At 35.8% G+C, this 22,758-nt stretch overlaps 1 long non-coding RNA gene across 1 annotated transcript; it reads left to right on the top strand.

Moving 5' to 3' along the window:
- The first annotated feature begins 16,032 nt into the window (after positions 1 to 16,032).
- Positions 16,033 to 20,052, top strand: LOC311438185. The gene is made up of 5 exons (XR_014693971.1): positions 16,033 to 16,202; positions 16,694 to 16,776; positions 18,352 to 18,445; positions 18,562 to 18,680; positions 19,233 to 20,052. It is a non-coding gene; the product is annotated as an uncharacterized lncRNA (long non-coding RNA).
- Positions 20,053 to 22,758: the final 2,706 nt, after the last annotated feature.

Here is a 22,758-nt window from a genome sequence, read left to right as displayed (position 1 = left end):
ATAGAATTACACTATAAAATGCCTGTAACCTTATCCTGCTGTCCTGCCAGTTTTGTACTAGAATTTCTTTAAGGTATAATCTTTATTTCTGACTATATTTAGTTAAGAATAAGACTATAGTTAAGATTTTGTCTATTAGTGGTGAAACCTAGCAGTATTTGTCCACTAATTCATTAGTAAGTTAACCCAAGTGAGAGAGCCTTAAGGTAAAAGTAGAGAAAACTCATTTTAGACAACTGCTCAATGAAAAAACTGTCCTGAGTCTAAACTGACGTGAATTGCAAGTGGGTCAGAATTTCTTGTCTTGTAGGAGAGAAGATGTGTAGCACGAGATCACACAATCTTCTCCGTGAGGAACAGGGATTTTCTTTGGAAATCCCATCTCACTGTAAGGATGGAACAACAGTGAAGTAGCATAATAACTTTCATAAGTCAACCTTTTAAATAACTGCTAAATCTTTTTCTACTGTATTTTTCTAAGCCACAATTCACCACACTTTTGCAGTCAAAATTATGAAATTACGGTGTTATAGTGACTAAATATCTGAGCTTATGTTGAATGTATGTTAGCACAGTTCTTCAGGGTGATTCCTAGAAGACACTTTCTGATAGATAAGAGTAACCAGAGCTATTTAAGAGACAGGGAAACTAAAGAAAGGAGGGGAAATTATTTATATAAATGTGTTGTATATAGGTATCTCTCCCTCTCCTGAGGTCTCTGATAAGCTGATATTTGCCAGTTATCTCTCTTTATATGTGTTTTTGTGCCAAAAGGAGCAACATTAGTGTCTTACAGCAATATCCTCAAAGATACTTAAAGATACTTAAAGCAATATCCTCAAAGATACTTAAGCATTTTTCTTGTCTTCCACCCTTTAGGTTATAGCCACGGATATGCAGATAAGTAGAGAGACTGATTCCTAAGCTTTATTTAAAAGAATTATTCAGATCCTATCTGTTTACTCACAGACACAAAATGGAAGGTTTCAGACATTGCGGAGATGACTCTCTGGATATTGCTTATTGCTTAGGAGTTCAGCAGCAGCAAGAGGAGCATTATCTCTACAGGATGAGAAGTTCAGAGCAAAGTTCAAGATACAGCTTTTGCTACAGTGAAATTCTTAGCCGCTTTCATTCTTCCAGTATTTATTCACTGTTACAAGAACTTAATATGATAGCAGGGCCATTGGTTGTGAACATTGGCTGTGAACAGTGACTGGAATCACTTCTTTCATCTATCTGTAACTTACGAATCTTATCCCTGGAAGTCTTCAAAAGACGTTTAGATGTAGAGCTTAGGGATATGGTTTAGTGGAGGGCTGTTAGCATTAGGTTGGAGGTTGGACTCGATGACCTTGAGGTCTCTTCCAACCTAGGAAATTCTGTGATTCTGTGATTCTGTGAACTGCTCCCCCTTTTAACTGACCCTAAGCACAGGAACTGATAATGTTCTGAACATAATTACTGCATCGTGCTACAAGAATTGCTCAAAGACACACTGACAAAAGACAAATTTGGATTCACAGCCTCAGTTTATTTAACCAGATCACAAACATGTACTCAGGAGGCAGAAATAACAACATAAAAAATGCACTTGACACAGAGATGAACCTTTTAGATTTATATATATGTGTCAACTTTTCAATATTCACTTATAGATTTTTTGTAGACCAATTCTAGTGAATACATTTATAAATGTATATCTAACTTCTTTCCTGGAATTTATGCTTTTTTTTTTTTTTTTTTTTTCCTGAAAATTTCCCAGATGCAAACACTAGTGAAAGGACTAGTTCTGTTCAGTGTTTAAAATTCAATTGGAAGAATCATTGCTGCAACAGTGGGGTTAGCTCTTTAGCCTTCATCCTTCCCTCTCTGAGTTACTTCTTATTAGCTCCATCCCGGAGAAGACTTAGTGCAGCTGTTCCTGCCGCAGCACGTGGCTTGTGCTAGCTGTCTTGTGCTTCTGTCCTTGGCAGGAGAGTTTTAAACTAATCCTTTCATCTTTTTGAGACAGCCCATAAATTACCAAGAGGCAGTAATCAGAGTTCAAATCCAAGTCAATCCAAGCTCTGAACTAATTGATATCCAAGGTAAACGAAAATAAAAACAAAAGATGATGAAAGATGTCATCACTGTTGTTCAGTTCAGCCCATTTAAGTCTAAACAGTCAAGGAGGGGAAAAAAGAAGCCATTTGTCACCTCTTAAGCAGGATGTCCAGGATACACTCTGAAAGTGTGACAAAGCCTGTCCTTTGAGGCACAACAATAGAAAGAATGTGATTTCTGAAGCTCTGAAGCTTGAGATCTAATTCACTTGTCTAACTCACCAGTCGTCTCTAAAGAGAATCCCAAGGATAAGGAGCTGAGGATAATGGTGCAATATAAAGCAGTTTGTGTTTGTGTTTTGCAGATTGATATTACTTACTGACTAATTCAGTTATTGGCTTATCTTAAGGAAGTTGTTCTTGACTACAGTTTAATTTTATTTATTTATTTATTTATTTTTCCAGTAAAAACAGTTGCAAACTTCAGTCCTAAGCCCAGCAACCTGGACCTAAGAAGATGAAAATATTTTAGAATCATTCAGTAATTTAGGATAGAAAGGTTATCCAGAGACCATTACTCTGACTCCCACTCAATGCAGGACCAACATCTAAGTTAGACTCAGTTTAGAAATTAGACTGAATCCTACCCTGTTTCATCCAGTACAGACTCTAGCTAAAGAGCACATACTCCTCACTGAGGAAAGATCCAACCACCAGCATTCACTGCTTGCTGTGAAACCAATGCTCTGGTAGGGAATCGAGGGATTTGTTAGTGACTACACTTGTGCCTGGATCTTTTGCCAAAAGTGCTTTGATGGAGCTTGATTATTTCTTTTCATTCTGTTCAATAAAACAATGCAAATGGAGCACCCAAATAATGAAAAATTGCTCTTGTGCATGCCCAAGTGAAAAATACTTCACTGAGATTATAATGGGCTTTCTAAATAGAATGTGTCTTTTCTACACACTGTCTGATGGTGTGTGTCACCACCACATCTTTCAAGCAGATATGAAAGGTGAAAGGAAAAACAAATGGGAGGGCGCTCTGGGAATGTGTCCAGGAGCTATCCTCTTCTTAATAGTACCTATCCTTCTTTTGTTGCTTGACATATCAGAGATAAGAAAAAAGGAATTTTGAACACGATCATGAATGGCCTGAGTTCAAGCCCAAGGCATAGGCATCAACATCTTAAAAAGGAGGAAACTGAGGATATGACGGATTAGCTATTTCACTTCCATTGAAACACAGACTCTTCCTGCCTTCTATTAAAAATCTCAATGAGGATTTCTACATCAAGAAATGTTCATAAGCATTCGCTATGTGTGAGAGCGTTGATCACTCCGCAATGGGTTTATAGCAGACCTTACAAAGACTTCTCTGCTTGACTTGTTGTAAATCTGATCCAGACATTCCCTATGCCATTACTTCAACATACACCTCTTTTTATAATGCCAACAGCTACCTTTGCAGGTGAAGCTGAAATACAGGTAGTGAGATGTAGCATTAACACTACTCCTGAGGATTGATTTTTCTCATTCTGTAATATCAAATGGGAATTTGTTTGAAGAACACAGTTGCAAAAACATGGCCCAACAGAGCTACCTGTCTGTGGTCAGGGAATGTGCTGTTTTCAACACAGGTAGCATCAGAAAATCAGGAATAGCTGTGTTTACTATAAAGATCCAGAGGACATAAACTATTCATGAATCAATCAGTTGTTCACTGATTCATTCATATGCCATTTGCATCTGATTTTGCTTTGCATTAGATAACTTTATCCACTATTCTTTATTTTTCTTGGTTGAAAAAAAAAAAAAAAAAGCAGCTCATTCAAATGTCATATGCTTCCAATGCCAAATATAGATATGAATCACTTTCGATTTTAGACATATGTATGGTGTTAAAATTCACAGACATGCATGCTAGGGAAAGATCCTGTTCTCATTTCACACTTCTGACAATCTGGAGCCCCTATTTCTACTTCAGTGAAAATACAATCATTCAGTCATGATAGAATATGAATCCTTGACTTCAGTGTGGCTATGTGATATTAAAGGTGTATTTTTTCTTCACCCCCAAAATAGCCATTCTATAAACAAAAAACATTGCACAACAATCTGCCCTCCAGAGTAGAAGACCACAGATAGTAATTGGGATTATGTCAATGTATAAACCTCATGGATCAAATTTTATAAAATTCCAACTCCTAAATATGTAATGCTAACTTAGAAATGTGAGGTTCCTTTGAAAATGCCTCTAGCTACCTACCTGCTTTTTAAGACAATATAGCTTTGAAAAAGTATCCCTGAACATACATAATAAGCAACTACACAATAAACAGCTTGGTTTGAACAAGCAGATTAATTTGGATAATTTGCACATTTTACACATGTATACAAACTGCTTACATACACTGTATAGGAACTGCTCAGATATAAGGCTAATGCTTGAAGAAAATGCCTCATTTACTCATGCAAAGCCTATTAAGACTTCTACAAAGTAGAAAATGAATTATTTCATTTTAATTTCATTTCATTTTATTTCAAAATATTGTTGTCCTTAAATACCATAGCATTGTTAACTGCTTAAGGGAAGTTATGCAGGTTTACTTTTCGTTCCATGCCTGACATGAATGGCAGTGAATTTGGTGAAAAAAATGTTGAATATGTGAGGAGATGAAAGTGCAGGCAAATAGCTGCTAATTTTAGTCAATGAATTCTGCTGTCAGATTAAACTGTCCAAAGTCTGCAAAACAGAAATGGAAAAAAAAAAAAAAAAAAAGTAATTTAATCAAATTGTCCCAAGTAAACTGATTAAATTCAACAGGAGAAAGACCAAGAATTACTGCATCTAGGTAGTAAATTATCTATGAAGTACTTCTGGGGCTTCACCTCAAAAGAATTCACAGTCCAAATGCACTTCCTAAACTCCTATCTCAGTGTGTGCCAAGGCAAACTTATGTCTGAAGTGACTGTATTAAAAATAATAATAATAAATGATCTATATCTTGATTTACTTTTTGTTTATTTGTCGTGTTAATTGTGAATCTTAATAATTTGGTGCCCCTCAACAGCTTATAAAAAGGAAAAATGCAGAAAAGACAAGGGAATATGAAAGTGTGTACACTCATCTGATCCATGGCAAGAGAAGTATTGTGCCACTGTTGACACCCGAACTTTACAGATGACACCAAAACAGTGCACTATGATATTATATAAATATCATAGATGACTATATTCTGCTTAGTTAATTCCAGTACATTTGTGCATGAGACCAGGACCATAATCAGGCTTTTCAAATGCCAAAGTGATGCTGGTAAACCAACACTTCCATGCATGTGATGACTACACTCTGATGGACTCCCTACTGTAGCCAGGGCGATCCAGCAGTAGCCTTGCTGATTTCTAAACTGCATTTAAACATCCACACTCTTTCTAATGTCTTACTGGTTCATAGAGAATTGTTTTACTGACATTTGTTCCTAACTTTTGGTTTTGCTGAGTCAGTTTTCCTTAAAATAAAGATTTGATCACGTGAACATCAGCAGTTTCTCCAAGTAACCTAATATTGGTTATCCTCTTTGGGGATGTTCAAGGTAAGCTAGCAAGCATATTTCCTTTTTATTCTAAATTTACTAGTTCCTTTTACTTTCATCTTTTTTTTTTCTTTCTTTTTTTTTTTTTTTTTAAATCAAAGAGCAACATGAAAGATCCCTATTGTCAGTTACGCTACAATATTTCCCAAACTTTCCTTTTCACTTCTTGTCTTAGAATCAGACATTTTGTTAAAATCAGACAATTTGTTAAAATTCTTTGATGGCATCATGTCGTTACTGAAGGAAGGACTTTATAAATGAAATGTGTGATTTTAACATACAACATTTTAAAATTAATTATTTATGGGAAAAAATGGTTGTCTAAATTCAAGGGTGATTCTAAAATTTCAGCATGAAAAAAGAAAAAAGGGTATATATATATATTTTTTTTTTTTTCTAGCAGGAATTAATTAGCACCTTCAGGTACTCTAATCAAGACAAAGCTAGTTCTAGAGAAAATGGGTTAATATGGGGGAATACAATCATTCTAATTATAATATGTAAAAAAAAGCAACTTGCCTCATCTTGACTACAATTTCATACAACCTTATTTGGACTTAGCCCTAGATAGAAAAAGCTTTTGGCTACACTGGATAAACTTCTTAGTATAAATTAAGATTTGAATGAAAACTGAAATACCAATTTAATCTCAGAGTAGGTTTTCTTATTATGTCTTAGCTAACTGTTTCCAGTTTAATGTGGAAAATTTTAGGAAGGAAGGAAGGAAGGAAGGAAGGAAGGAAGGAAGGAAGGAAGGAAGGAAGGAAGGAAGGAAGGAAGGAAAAGATATTTCATAGGGAAAAGGAAAGGGAAAAGGAAAATGAGTTCATATGAAAGCTTAACTCTTTCTGTATATATAATTGCAATTGTATACCACAGTAATATACGTAGTAAAAATTAGACATATGTCACATCTGAGTATCTGTATTGTCCCATATACTAAAATAGATAATTACATCACTATAATTAAATGGTAAGGTCTTTCTAAAAAAGTAGCATAAAAATAAAAATAAAAATAAAAATAAATAAATAAATAAATAAATAAATAAATAAATAAATGCCAGTGTTAGTCCTTTGAGCAAAACGAAGTAGCTAAAGCATTTTTTTGGCCAGAACAAGTTTGCCTGATTTTGACAGAATAGCAAAAGCTGGATAGATTGTTCTGTTTTGTTTTTCACACTTTATCTGACATATGCTGCAAAACTTTCCAGAGGAGTCCAGGCCAAAGACTTCACAGTCTTAACTAGAATATTTTACATCTCCTCTACCCTTCTTCCTTCTCTTTTCCGTCTACATATGTTCATTATGCTTAAGATCTATTTTAAACTAGAACATTTTATGTGTGTAATCATGATCTTAGAGTAAGTCTTAAGATCAAGAATTATTTTTTCTAAAAAAGAATTACATTGGTGTATTATCAATAGAGTTTTTCAAGGAGATAGAATTTAAGATTAATAGACTTATGGATCTTTATCATGGAGGAATTGCCTTGATAGTACTGTAACAGATGTGTTTCAAGTGGTACAATGCTGGGACTTGACAAGGCTTTACATAGCTCACTTGGCAAAAGAGCAACTTAACCACAGGGTAAGTTAGAGTGTGAAATTACAGCAATGTGGTAGCCAGCTACATGTTCTTATCCCAGAGAAAACATGATGGAGCTTACCTCTTACCTGCCAGCTTGTCAAACAAGTCACCAGAGCACAATGTACAATGTGTATTCAATGCAAAAAATATTCCCAATAGAAGTCAGACCAAGCATCTCACATGAGAAATTTTTCAGTCATTACAGGTAACTGCAAAACTGCTGTTTTTGCAGCTAACTACAAAGGGGAATGCGAAGCAGAGCCTTTACTTATTTATAAACCTCATACTCCTCAGCATACAACTTCTATCACACTTCCTACATATCATCAATGACTTTGGCACGAAAATTCTCACTGAATGCACAGTAGCTAAGTAGGCAAATGCAAACCTGTTTACTCAGAGGGAGAGGTGTATCAAGAAAACCAGCTGAATATTAGAAAGTGCTCATAAAAAGTCTATTCCCTCCTATAAGTAATATCTTCTCACTCTTCCAGCTCCTCCACATGTAATTCACATCCATTTACACTCCATTTCACTGACTTATACTCTAGTAAGTGAGTGTAAGTAGGTCTTAGCGTGTCCAACTGAGCATAAAAGACTCTAAATTACACAGTTTATGCATCACCTCTGAACTTAGCTCATAGGTTTTAAACAAAAGCAGAGTAATAAATCGACAGTTTGGAGGGGAAAGGATGTGAAATGTATGCCCATTTTTGTTTCTTGGGGTTATTACTGTGTTTCATCAAAACTAATATAAAGCTCACGCCTTTTTACTTGAAAGATTATTAAACTCAAGTTGAGATATGAACAAAATTATTTAAACATTAAAAAAAAAAAAAAAGAAAAAATTCAAAGACACTAAATTAGTGTTTTTTTGTTTTGTTTTGTTTTGTTTTGTTTTGTTTTCTGTATCAGTTTTGATCTATCACTGAAAAGAACAGAGTTTCAGAGAAATGTATTTTATTTTCTGGTTTGGGTGATGTGCTGAAATCTCTATTGTTAAATGTCATTCTGATTCACTGTCAATTTTACAATGGAACATGCATTTAATACATTGTTGATGAGGTTTGTGGCAAAGCTACCAGGCTATGAATAGCTTTCCAGAGTGAAAAAGCTACTATTTAGAAACAGTGGAATCTATTTATTACCAGATGACTTACTCCTGAGGTCAATTATTGCTACAAACATGTAATTAAATGGTGATGTAAATTTGATGAGCCTACTCAGTAAAAGTGAGGCCTGTTTTGCACTTTGAAAAGGTGAATGACAGAACTGTCCCTCCATCATTCCAGTTAAAATTAATTGGTCTCTTGGAAGTCTAGTTATAGAAAATATGCAAGCTCCCTGTTTCGTCTTCCTCAGAATATTACCTCCATCAACTTAACAGCACAAAACATCAACTTAACAAAAGCACAAAGAAAGAGATCAAAGCAGAATAAAGGAACAATATGATTCAATTCAATAATGGAAAAAAAAATCAGGGTTATATTTTGCTTAGGAGTTTTAATTTTTAATTTTTATTTTTTCCTAAGCTTGGGGGAGGGTTTTTTTAAGGTGTGATGTGGAGCTGAAAGGGAAATAGTATTTAAGCTGAGAAACCTGTTATTATTAGTGCTCTGCCTCCACAGTTTTAAAAACAAATTCTGGTACTTATGGGGAATTGCATTGCACTGTGTCTTCCTCCCTTATAACAAATTAATTAGATGCCAAGTGCTAAATGCTGAATTCAATGCATTCAAAAGGACACTTATGAAAACAAAAGAGTTTGGCATCTGAATAGTATGCGTTTGCTTCTGGAAATGTTTATTTTAAGGCTTCAAAATAATGACAATCCTTAGAATGTAGCACTCACATTTTAGAGCTCATATTTTCTCATAGAGATCTTTTATTTCAACTTTAATAGAATTCATTCTTAGAAATGATTATACACCAAGCTCACCATGCCAGCACTACACTCTACAGCTATGGAAATCAAAAGGCCTGCTTTTATGCATTTGCTGAACTAGAGATTTTCTTGAAATCCTTTTGTTGAAAACCTGCCCTATATTATGAACCACATACTGGACAGAATCTTTGAGCCTTCATTCATGCAATATTTTCAGTGCAGTAAAAACATCTTCTGATGTTACAATACAGCCCATCAATTTGCCCTTGGTCCAAATCTATTTAACTGGTCAGAATTAAGAACAGCTATGGGAGAGACTGGGGGGTTCAGAAGCAGGAAGACTCAATGAACTACTTGAATTCTTGAAGCACAGATGTTGCATATGTATCTGTCCTTTTTAACATCTCTACCAATAACCTGAATGAGGTAATAAAGTGCTCTTTCTTCAACTTTGCAGATGACACCAAGTGTGTGGAGGGAACCAGATGATATATTGATGGCAGAGTTGTCAGGACTCAGAGCTGCAGGAAGAATAGGGTGAAGAGGAACCTTGTCAAATTCCACAAAGACTAATGTAAGATTCTGCAAAAACAAATGCAAAGATCTGCAAAGACGATGTAAAGTTCTACCCATGGAAAGCAGAACCTCTAGTAATGTTACAGGCTGGGAATGGACTGGTTGAAGGCAGCTCTGTGGAAAAGGTCTTGGGAGTCATCATAGGCAGTAAACTGAGCATAAGTCAGCAACGTACACTGGCAAGAACCAACAACATCCTGCATTAAATAAGCAGGCACAAAATACATCCAGAAGATTGAGGAAAGTGTTTATTCCCTTTTATATGGCACTCATTAGATCACTACAAGATTATTCTGTTCCATTTTGGCCCACTTCATGTCACAAAGGCATTGATAAACAGGAGCAAGTTCAGCAGAGGCAATCGTAACAGTGGATATGGCTGAAACATTTTTCCAGTGAGGAGAAGCTGATGGACCAGGGCTTGTTCAACCTGGAAAAGGAGATGGCTTTGAGGGACCTAACACCTACATGGAAGGTATTAAGACAGAGCTAACCACTTCACAGTAGTGTGTAGTGAAAGGATGAGAGACAACAGACATAAACTGAAACAAGAAGTGTTTGGATGATACAAGGAAAAACTTTCTCCCTGTGAGAACAGCCAAGATGAAGCAGGCTGCCCAGGGGCTGTACAGACTCCATCCTTGGATGTATTCAAGGATAAGACCTTGAGAAATGTCATCTGACAATCAGTAGACCCGGCTTACAGCACTGTGTTGGACTAAAGCAGTACACTGGAAAGGAAGCCCCTGGAAGAAAAGAAATGTTCTGGGTGTCAGGTTGTCTCATTAAGGATTTTGCTCTGAATTCCCAGATACCCCTCTAGTGCTCTAGGTAAAGCACTACTAAAGTTGTTATGCATTACTCTGAATAAACTCTACTCTTCCTCTTCTAGTTCATGGTAATTTCCCACCAAGGAAAATAAATTATTTCAGTCAGAGCACATTTTGGAATGATTATGTCAAAGACATTTGTGCCAGCCAAGCCAAATATAACGGATCATACATATCTTAATACCTCTGCCCATCAGAACTATATTTCACAAATCTTTAGATCTCTGGCTCACTGAGTTTCCTTTTAATATACCTCTCTCTCTTTGGGTTTGCTGCATTTTGTTTTTGAAGTGTGAATGACTTTAAAATTTTGTTTATCTTTAATTAAGTAACCAAATTAAATTAAAGCCTTGCTTATGACTTTTCAGCCTATTCCTTTTCCAGCAGAACTAAAAAGTACATTATTTAGGAGGTTAAATAATAATTGCTGAAAATTCCTCTCAAACAGCATGAGTCTCTCAGGTAAATATATACAGGGAACTCATTTAAACAGCCTCAGTAGTAATTAGCTCATTTCCCCCATATTACTGTGAAAGTATTATTGGAATGCTTTAAGAAATGCATTTTTTTTTTCACTCAATAGGCCAGAAGAGCCATTATTCTTCATTGTGTAAGTACATATCCTGTCACATCATGATATTCCTCTATTTGCAAATATTATATACTTTACACTTCTGCATTTTTGTTTTAATTCTATTTACTCTTCAGCTGCAAGTCAAACATACTTATGAAAAATAATGCTGAACCTGAATATTATTACAAACCTCCAGAAATGTATGAAAATTGTAGATGCACAATTAAACAGAATGTTACTGGATCTTCTGAGATCACAGCAGCAACTTTTAGATAACACAATTTTGCACTTACCAGTTCCAAAAATATACATATGCTGCACTCATCTGCATGTTTTTATGAGATCAAAAAAATACACAGTTACTATCAATGTTAGCCTTTTCTTACTTGCTTAATCCAAACACACATTGATTACACTAGGATAATGTGGGAAGACAAATTGTATGAATGTTGAATTTGGCTTAAAGATTGTTCCAATATAGGTAGACTCCTTGCTATACGGATACATTTATTTGTGTATACATACATACATTGTATATGTACGTATGTATATTATATATATATTGTATGTATATTATATATATATATGTATACATTTGTGTACAGTATACATAGGTGTGGATGAAAATGCCTGCCTATGCTTTAAAGGAATAATGAAACAATTTTCACAAAATACTACATTACAAAAGGAAATAAAGCAAACACCTTGACTCATACTTAACAGTGAAAACAGATTAGTTTGTCCTGTTTCATGGTTTAAAAAATATATTCAATGGGGAGAAGGAAAATACAGTCTACTGGTCAACAGCACACTGATTCACAATGAATATGAAATAGCTTTCAGACTGTCCACTGCTCCCAAACTTCCCTGTGTACCTACCTCACACTTTTTACTTTTCATGTCTTTAATTTTCTCAGTCTTCTTCTCATACTTCCACTGAAGGTTGCACAAATAGTTTATCTCACAGCTGTTTTCTGCATCTTTTTCTTTAAGGGGATTTATTCTGCTAATAGCTTTTAAATTAGCTGTGGTGCCATCAGCCATACTGTCATTCTTTCACCCTGAAGGGAGGAGCTGATAAGGAGGGAGAAGGCACAAACATATGCAGAAAATACACAAGCTAGATGACCTGTTTAGGTGAAGACAGTGAGGCCTACCTGCTTTTAAAAGTTCCTCTCTGTACACTAAGCACAAGCACAAAATATCTCCAATAGAGTCCAAAAATGTATAACTGATCACATGTTAATTTTATCCTTGAAATTCCTTTGTGTTACAGTGAATGACCAGAAGGTATCTATTTAAAGTTTCAGTCACAACATAGGCTTACTGTTTTCAGGAAGGACTTGGGAAGTGTGGCCAAAAATGCTGCAGGGCCTGTTCCAGTCAAGGGTTCTTCCCCTGATTTGGTGAATATAGCCACATTCTGCCTCCAACTCAATCTCTCTTTAGCATACAGCTGTCGCAGGCCCAGGCCTGGTCCTCTCATAAACTTCCCTCACAGGAGTGTAGCAGGAAGAGGAGAGGCCAAAACACGTGGCATTTACTGTTATGTGTAGAGGCTGTAGAAATAACACATCAAGCAAATAGTTGCTCTAAACTGTGCTGTCAGCTAAATAAGCTGGAATGGGTCTTTTGCTTTCACCTCCCATTACTAAACAGAACTGAGTGTGCTGTGGTAGGCCCTAGTATGCCACGTGCTGCATTTATATACAACAAAGCCCTGGTTGTAACACAGGGAGAGCAACTTCTAATGGAAAATATAGTTTGTGGGAAAAACACACACACAAGCATGCAAGAATATGTAATTTCTGTAAAACATGCATGTCTGCTCGGCTTCACCATTCCTTGTTTTCCACTTCAATCTCGCTTTGCCTATGGGCAAGATGGGGCAAAGTTAAAGGTTGCTGTCATTTGCTATCTGTTCTGCAGGGGTGAAAATGACTGTAATACAAGGGCAGAGATTAAGTGGGGTATTTTCCCTGGCGTCTTTCATTTTCTTTTATAACAGAACAGTCATTTGTGCTTATTACATTACTCTTAGTGATTGGGGTTTGAGATTACGGGGCTAAGATAAGGAGAAGTTAACAAAGGAAAGAGTAGAAGAAATAAGGAAAAGGAGTACAAGAGAAAAGCAGGTAGCATGGCAAGAGTTAAGTCCTTTGAATGAATAAATAAATCAAAATTAAGAACTAATAGTAAGAAAGAGTTAATCCACAGCATACCACAGCATAGAATAAAATAACACAGCATGAATAACAACCTCAATTATGCAAGTGGCAGCAATGGAGCAGTCAATCCATTGGCAGAAAGGAGGTAAAAGCTAGCAAAGGTAATTAAATGGCAGTAAAAAAAAAAAAAAAAAAAAAAAAAAAAAAAAAAAAAAAAAAAAAAAGTCAGTCAAAATCCTTGAATGTGCTATTACATTGGCAAGGCTAATTAAATGGCAGGAAGAAGCAGGCTATGAAATGGCTGGATGAAAAACTGACAGTTTGCCAGAGAACAGGAGAGAAGCTAAGGACCTGTGAAGTCAGAGATACAGTCCTGTCTGTAGCCCACAGGGACAGAATAAAGGAGCTCTTTCTGACTGCTGAAGTTGGACATTATCTTTTTTTGCAGGCTACCTAGGCAATACCACAAACTTGTTCTATCCCCATTGTGTGACTAGCTGTTTCTAGTGAAAGTTCAGAAGTTTCTCCAAAGTCATATCATAGTATACGCAGATGAAGCTCAGGAAGTAGAATATGAGTAGAATTCCTTAATCCTTCAAACATGGATAGCTGCCAATAATCTTGGATAAGTACCCTTTTCTCAATCATTTCTTGAGAATGAATGCCAGTATTGATAACAGGTGATGCATTCCACTGCTTTGGATGCAAAATGAAACAGTGGCAGCTGGGATGCGTGGGTGGGTGATGCTACATGTATAGTTGACAAGGAACTGGTAACCAACAAAAGAGTGTTGAAGAAAAAAGAAAGTATTTCATTAGTTAAGTGAGTTAAGGAGATTAATTCATTTCACCAGTGAAAAGAAGGTTAATATGTCATTTGATCATCATTTGTAAGTAGGTGCATGAAAATAAATAAATAAATAAATATGTATGTATGTATATGTATTTATTCAGATCATTAGTAGGGTCCAGAAAAGAAAATAAAAGAGAAAAGAGAAACTCATGCACAGTCATGTTTTCCTTTTGTATAAATCATCATGGTTTCACTGATTCTGTTTAAGTTACATCAGAGAAGATCAGTCAATAATCTGAAAAATGAAGCATATACTCTTTTATATTTCTGCAGAAACCTTCTGTCTAATAACCTTCATGAATCTGATAACTCATGGGAATGATTTCCTTGTGAAGGAAATGATATTCATTTGTCCCATTTTACAGATAAGGAATACAGTATCTGTATAGCCCACAATTAATGTTTTTGACATTTATTTCCTTCAAAGCAAATCTTTAAAATTCATATTCTTCTTCTAAGTAGCAAATTGCCTTTTGGGACTTAGCTTTGTCAGGTATTATGCATGTATAAAAAGACAGTCTTGCTGATAACATGAACTATATATATATTGAAGATATAATGAATGATGAAACAGGTATCTAGGAGGACAAAGATCTCAAAGAAAAGCATAAGAAGTTACATGCAAAATAGAGAGTAAGAGAATCACTTACATTAAAACAAAATATGTTATATAATAAAAAGTATGAAAATCATCAGCAACAGTCCTTACCTCCTCATGGCCACCAACCTAGTCATTATCTGCTGCTGATTTTACATCACAAAAGAAATCACTTACAGCAAGGAATTTAGAATGCTTTTGAGTTTTATGCTATGTCAGAGACAGTGTCCAAAGCGTAAAAGACTAGGAAAAAATGTGTAGACAGTTGTGGGACATGGCTGATCCCTAGTCCCAAGATCCTTCCCTTGTTTTGGCACGTTGGTCTCATAGATAAATATTACTGTTAAGGGTATAAACACTATGTTTTAATACACTTGCTAAATGTCAGAAAGATTAATAATAATAATAATAATAATAATAATAATAATAATAATAATAATAATAATAGAACACCACTACTGATATATCTGGATTGTAACTGCCAGAAGGTTACAAACACAATTGATAATAAATAAATAAATAAAAGCAGAAATCAGAAAGCAGTTAGTAATCAGTAGTGGATGGTCAAAGAGAAATAAATAATGAGAAAGAATGCAGACAAGTGCAGAAAGACATACAGAGCATTCAAAATGCTAACAGATGACAGACAGTTCAATGCAGATGAATGAAATGTAATTATGACTTTGATGAGCCTTCATGGCACAACTCTTCTCTTTGTTCACGATAAAATATGAGGAATATAGATGAAAACAGATGAAAAAACTGGGAGACAAGTCATTGTGAATCATTAATTACTGATAAGAAACAGAAAGAAGAAAGACAAATCAATGCATTTGATGAGTCTTAATCATCCAATTGTGTATGTCTGTGAATTAGTATGCACATGCTTCATAAAAGATCAGAATTTAGAAAAATAATGAGAAACAAAAGAGAGTTTCTTCATGTACTGTTAAATACAAGGTGTCTTTCTGAGCACTCAACTAGAAAAAGATCATCAGTTTCCCTGACTTGTGATTCTTCATCCATAACTTTTTAATCAAGATATGTAACTTGAATAATTGGCCAGGTGGTTTATGGATTTCTTTTTTCCACATTTCTCTAAAGTGTCAAAAAATGGCATGGCCAGAAGTAGCAGGGTGTTGGCACAGCTGTATCAATTCTTTGATTCATTATATCAAAAGTTGTGCAGCTGGTGTGATCTGATTCAGCTGACTTGATAGAGTTTTCACTGCAGAAACAGGAGACTTTTCTACCCACTTGTATCTCAGAGGTATAGATTTGTATAAGTAATCAATCCATATGTAATCCAATCCATAGGAAGAAACTTCACGACCTCACTTTTAGGATGGCTATAGAGGAGATATTACCAAAGGAACTACTCCCATGTCTCCAAGGGCAGATTTTTTAGGAGCTGATAAATTGTTTAATATTATCCCCTCTCAATCTAGAAAAAACCTAGCTAAGTCAAATCAATTCTATCAGAGCTCAAGGTAAGTGACTGTAGACCAGGTCCTGAGGGTATGGGTAATAAAGAGTGCTCAATATACTTTTTAGTTTAGATATCATATGACATAAACATAGTCCAGTATTTCTGGCCAGCTTAGTACATGGAAAACAAGCAAACAAACAAATGAAACAGAAGTGTAAATACAACCTTAGCAGTAAAAAGAAGAGAGGTGAAACTTTAACTGCTAGCTCCAATCCTTTCTCGCTCACGCACTTGAAAATCATGATAATGAAACATTTCATTTCTAGTGCAAAGTTGTGATGGCAATCTAAAACGTGATGTGGAATCTAAAACACTATTGATTAGGATTTTTTTTTTTCCAGTAATTATCTTATTTACTTTGTATGGGTTGGTAGATTGGTTGGCTTTGTTAGTGTTTGTTTGAAGACTTGCAGTGGCAGATCAAGCAGGGCTGATGAAGTTGCTACCTTCCTCACCAGTCCACTGTTCTTTTTTTCTCATTTCCCTCAACAGGAAGAGCTCTCAAACTGGTAGGAACTCCTGATGGTTACCAGTTTACAGCTTAACCCAGAAAACAAAGTTGAAAATTGACTCTGGTCAGTGTTAGTATGGCTTTTGCTGTCAACTTGCAGAGGTTCAAAACGATGTCTGAGTGACACCTGCTGAACACCTGCTGGGCTAAAAGTATATGAGTATGACAAAGAGTTTTTAGCAATATTTGGTTAAACCACCTCAATTTAGGTTACATAGATGAATTATATCTTTTAAATATTTACAGTAATAGACTATCCGTTTTGGATAGGTAAAATCATCTAGTGTCTGAGAAGAGAGATGAAACTTGTTTGTGAGTTTATAAAATGGTCCTTCAGAGAGCTGATGTTGTATGTAGGTCTAATGAAGTGGATATAATATGTGTTAGTAATTCAGGTATGCAGTTGCAGGCACTTAATATCATAAGCGTCTTGGAGGCATACATAGGCCCTGACTAGATTCATCTTCCCCAGGGAGCTCCCACACAGGAAGGAAGCTCCCTCTCCTACTGGAGAGGCTTCGTGTCAGCTCAAGGCTGGCACCCAGACCTGACCTGAGCACTGCTAGTGATGTGCAAGTCCCTAGTCCTGTCTTCTGAATATACCCTGGGTATACATGATAGCCTGTCTCCAGTCCTGTCTGCAGTCCTGTGTCCAGAGCCTGACTGACGACCGTGCTCCATCTGGGACTGGTAATAGACCCTGTCCCAGGCATCCTGCTCTGCCCTCCCTACCTCTCACTGCATGATCAGGTGAGGTGAGGGCACTGCCTCTGCCTGGGGTTGCCAGTCATCTCAATAAGCCAGTAATCATGAGGACACCAAGACAGGTCATAACAATATTGAATAGCCAACAGCAAGTCCAGAGAAATCCAAGACTGATGACAACATAAGTACATAGTTAGCCCATTTATTCAACAGTGGTTGAGTCACTGTGTCATAAAATAAAATAAATAAAATGCGTGAAGCAAACTCCAAAGATGTTCCTATAGTGAAAACCCAGCTTGGCTCTGAGCTTGTAGAAATCTTTCCCTCTGCTGAATGAATGCTGACAACTATGCATATGCTTCAGAAATAAAATGGAGGAGTCGCTTCCCGAAAACTCTTCTCTCTCTAGCTCATTTTGTTTGGACTCGCTAAATGTCAACAATACACTGTTACACACTCAGGCTGCTTGATGCTCTTCAGGGAGAATTTCATTGCCTTCTCTAACCCTTCCAAAAGAATAGTTTAACTTCTTAGCATTATATTTGCCTGAGGCACAGAAAGGAAGATCATTTTATGATGCAAGAAAAAAGTTCAATTTATCCTGGGGGTATACTCCTGACTGTACCTAGCACATTGTATGTGTAGACTATTTAATTAAATAGGTCCATGATTTATTTCAAGTGAAATTTGTCACCATTAGGTAAGCAACATTAACTGAAGAGAAAACTTGTTGAGTCAAAAGTGACAAATAAGCATATATATATATACATGCTACATATATATATATACATGCTACATACATGCTACATACACATATATATATGTATATATATGCATATATATATATATATATATGATCTACAAACACCCTCCCCCATGCCATCTTTGCATACAGCTGTTTTCTTTTTACAATATGACTAGCACTGTCTCACAGGCCAAATGAATACAGCACGTATGAAGCTGATAAACACCATTCTCCAGGGACAGTTCGAGATCTTGGGAACTGCAAAGACTACAAGATGAAAAAAGTAAGTCCTGACTGTTTGTCCTAACAACCAACACTACCTGATTTAAACTCACCCTAAGCTTGCAATCCTGGTGCAATTTTTAATTATTATTATTATATATATATTTTTCTCACTAGACAGGTTCTTTCAGTGTCCCACCAGTGAAATAAATCTACATGGTTTTCCTACAGAATGGGTACCAAAGAAAGAAATCATTTGGTAACAGCAACTAAATATTCTTCATAGCATCAATTTAGTAAGTAGCCTCATGCCTATCACCAGTGAATTTCTGCTGTATTCCACATAGTGTGAACCCCTCATTAAAGTATATCCATTTTATTTGTTTGCCAGCAGGCAATGATTACCTAGACTGCTGCTAAGTCTTTCACTGGTTCACTAGATCTCATCAGCAATCCTCTTGCTTCTACCAATGCTTCCCTGAAAATAAAGGATATACCTTCCTGTTTACAAAGAGATCTAATGATGTGGCATAAGCTTGACTTTCACTAACATTAAGAATAAGATTAGGATTAAAAAAAAAAAAAGTTGGTGTCCTATGTTTTGAAACTGATGAAGAGTTGTTGACTGCTGTGACACCCTTTCTATTCACATTAGTCCACAAATCTGTGTTGTAGGTGCTTTATACTGCTGAAGAGCAAAACAAATAGTTTCACAAGATATTTTTGCTGCCTCAGAATCCTCTCAAAGACCTGACTGTTTACTGCCAATTTATCAGGATTCAAAACAGATACCATCTGCCTAGTCCTTCTGCAGGTATTATTATTTTTTTCCCCCACTTCCCTTTCAGGTGTTCAGTCTGTACATGGTGACGTGTTTCTCAGCCCTCAAGTAATAGCCCTTGGAAAGGGGACCTTCTGGTGGAGCAGCATACAGAGATTCTTGCTCATTCATTTCTGAGTTTAGAGGTGTAATCCCCTAATTCCTGATCCTTGATGGTCAGGATAATGGCTTTATACATTCTTCTTTAGGCAATTGAAACTAATTTTCTATTTCATCTATCACTTTTACAGTGATATGTTCTAAAATAAACAGGAAGAATTAGAAAAGGCTTCACAAAATGGCATTATGTCTTCATCATAATCAAGGGATTAATTCAGAAAAAACAAATGTCAATAAATTGTAATAGAAAGTCCACATTCGTCTTTGTAACCTATCACAAATAGTTTATACTAGAATGGAAAGACAGTTAACATTTAGCAGATAGAGTAGTATTTTTGAAATATCATAATGAAAAGTTTGCTAATCTTTTGTGAGGTGCTCCATGGAAATTGATGAAAACAGCTATAAGAGTTGTGCGATGAGGCCTGGGTCTGTAGACCTAATTGAGGTCTGTATTATAAATTTTAGCATTTTTTTTCATGCTTTCTCTTTAAATTATATTGAAAGACTTTGACTGGGCTAATTATTCTAAAATTAATTTTCTCCCGTCCAACTTCAATAAATCCTCATAATTCTAAAAACCATCCTGTCGTGTTTATTGAGCTGAAGAAAAAATGGATCCTCTTAGATCATTAGAGAGACCCTTCCATAATTGTAACAGACCCCTTGAAAATACAGAAAGTTACAGAAATGGTCTTGACAGAGATGGAAGGGAAAGAATGATTTTAGATTGCTGAACCTGTGGATAAGAAAGTATAAGCAAATCTTTTTTTTTTTTTTTTTTTTTTATCCCCCCCCCTTTTTTTTTTTTAATCAGAAAAATATTATAATGTGTGAGCTCTTGAGGTCTGTTGGGAGATAGAGCAGATGGCCTTGTGATCAGAAAGTGATTCTTTTTTCTAGAGTAGATTGATAGTCTGCCTTCTAGCCTTCTCCACTTTAAATGAAAGAAGAGGGATGAATGCATAACATGAAACTTAATGAATGCAGTGCCACTGAGGTGGTTTTTCAGTTCTATATAGTGCAGCTAGAATACCTCTAATACTATAATCAGTTTTTTTTTTTTTTTCCAAAAAGGCAAAGGATCAGTCATAAAACCAGAGATTAAAACAAACAAACAAACACACATTATTTTAAAAGCTGGCTATGTCAATGTAAAGGACCTTAATGATTTTGCTTACAATCTCTTAAAGAAACAATTTATGTGGACCACTTTTATACTATTTGCAAGATTTTACTTATGCTTTCTACTCCCACCAGTCTAGTAAGTTGATAGGCCCCTTATAAATAAACTGTTTTGTTTGTTTCTTTGTTACTATAGTGTTGATTTCAGCCAATTGCTTTTCTTGCCTTTCTATTTTTCCCTTGTAATTTGCATATATTAAATAAATAAATAAAAACAATGCATTACAATGTTAAATGAGAGCCAGGTTGTTATGACCAGTATGATTTAGCCATCTGAATGACCTCAATTTCATCAGATGCAATTACTTGTTGGTTGGATTCATCTATACTTTTGCAACTGTTTTCAGCATGAAAAATAAGATTATTTATTTATCACCAATTTATATGTAAAATTTTATCTCCTTTAAAGACTTCTAACTTAAAATTGAGATGGCATAATATGCAATTTGATCTGACATGACTTTCCTTGGTCACCAAATGTGGTCAGAAAAATACAGGTGTTTTTTTTTTTTTTTTCAAATATAATAAAATGTTATAATCAAGTCTTTCTGTCTTTCCTAATTACCTATTTCTAATGTGTCTGCCATGAGATGGCATCTTGGTGGATCTATTTTGAACAAAATTTGACATGAGTCACTAAGGTGTTCAGAAGCAAAAGAAAAAAAAAAAAAGAGATTTTCAGCTTATTTTGACCATCTTGTTTTCTTGTTTTATTGGAAATCAACTTGACAAGAGGCAAGAAATAGAAAATCTTAAATCATCCTCTACAAGACTCCCAATTCCTGTGTCACCTGGGACAAGGCAGAGAAGGATGGCCAAAGGCAATCCTTAGAAATAATTTTTCATGATATTGTCAAAAGCTAAATGCAGAAATCTCTTGGAGTGAAGAAGGGAAAGCCTCTGCTAGGTCACAGCTATGAAGTGTGACATCCCAAGGCATTATGCATACTTTTACAAAGTTCAATTTTAGTTTGACATGAAATCCAGTCCCTGCATGTAGAAATTTACTATTTGAGTTACATCACAAAATCTGCCAAAGCCTGCTTAAGAACCAGTATGATATATTAATTTTAAGCTCACCATAGAAGTGAGAGCTCAGAGAAAATACAAGTTGGGTGTGTTTTTTCTCCAGTTTAATGTAGTTCTAATCAAAGTGTTTAATTTTTTTCATTAAGATGGAAAAGAATACATTCAGCCTTTCAACTTGTTTAGAATTCCAGATAGAATATAATAATATCTCAATAGCTCATTGGTCTACCATTCTAAAGGCTTTTTCCTTCCCTTCCCTTCCCTTCCCTTCCCTTCCCTTCCCTTCCCTTCCCTTCCCTTCCCTTCCCTTCCCTTCCCTTCCCTTCCCTTCCCTTCCCTTCCCTTCCCTTCCCTTCCCTTCCCTTCCCTTCCCTTCCCTTCCCTTCCCTTCCCTTCCCTTCCCTTCCCTTCCCTTCCCTTCCCGTTCTTTCTTTCTTTCCTCTTTCCTCCATTTCCCCAAGTATTTTTTAAATAAGAAACTGATTTTGCAAAAAGTTGATGAAGAATTAATGTTGTATTTTTTTCTCTCTGTTGGCTGCATGAATTTAAGGCCTGATATAAAATTTTCCGTTATTGACAAAAATTGAAAAATAGTTTATTTTAGACCGACCTCCCAGTTACAGAACTACTCCCAGCTCCTTTTACCCTCTCTTGCAAGCAGCAGCAATCATTCTAACAATATGACTAAAAAAAAAAAAAAAAAGTCACTTACAAAAAAGACACTTTTAGTTTCTTAATATTTTTTATGTTATCCTATTTCACATCCTCTTTAAAATAATTGAGGTTGTATTATGGATCAGTGGACCATCACTCCAGGGTAACCATCTTGTATAATCAGAGATAATTTAAAAAGAATAATTTCTATGTTCCCCTTTCAGTTTACAGCCTTTCAACCGTGCAAAGCAGTTCGGTAATAAATAAATAAATAAATAAAACTTTCACATAGTTATAGTAGGGAAAAAAAATATGTTTGAAGTCCAAGTAATCAGAGTTATAACTAAGATTAATAATTGCGCGGTGGAGGTGGGGGAAGCAGTCTAAACGTAGGGCGCTGAAGGGAGAAAATGGGGGAAGTTTCTGCCGCGGCGGCTGCCGAGCGCTGTGCTCTGCTGCCACCTTGGCCGCGCCGAGGGACGTGCAGGCGGCGCTCCTGCCTGCGGGACTGCGGACGGGCGTGTCTTACTAGCCTGTCCCCTCATGTCACCCATTGTTAGGAATGG

The sequence above is a fragment of the Aythya ferina genome (assembly GCF_964211825.1).
Source record: "Aythya ferina genome assembly, chromosome: 5".
Taxonomy (NCBI): Eukaryota; Metazoa; Chordata; class Aves; order Anseriformes; family Anatidae; genus Aythya; species Aythya ferina.
The sequence above is the reverse complement of the archived record's forward strand: the minus strand, read 5'-3'. Positions and strand labels throughout refer to the sequence as shown.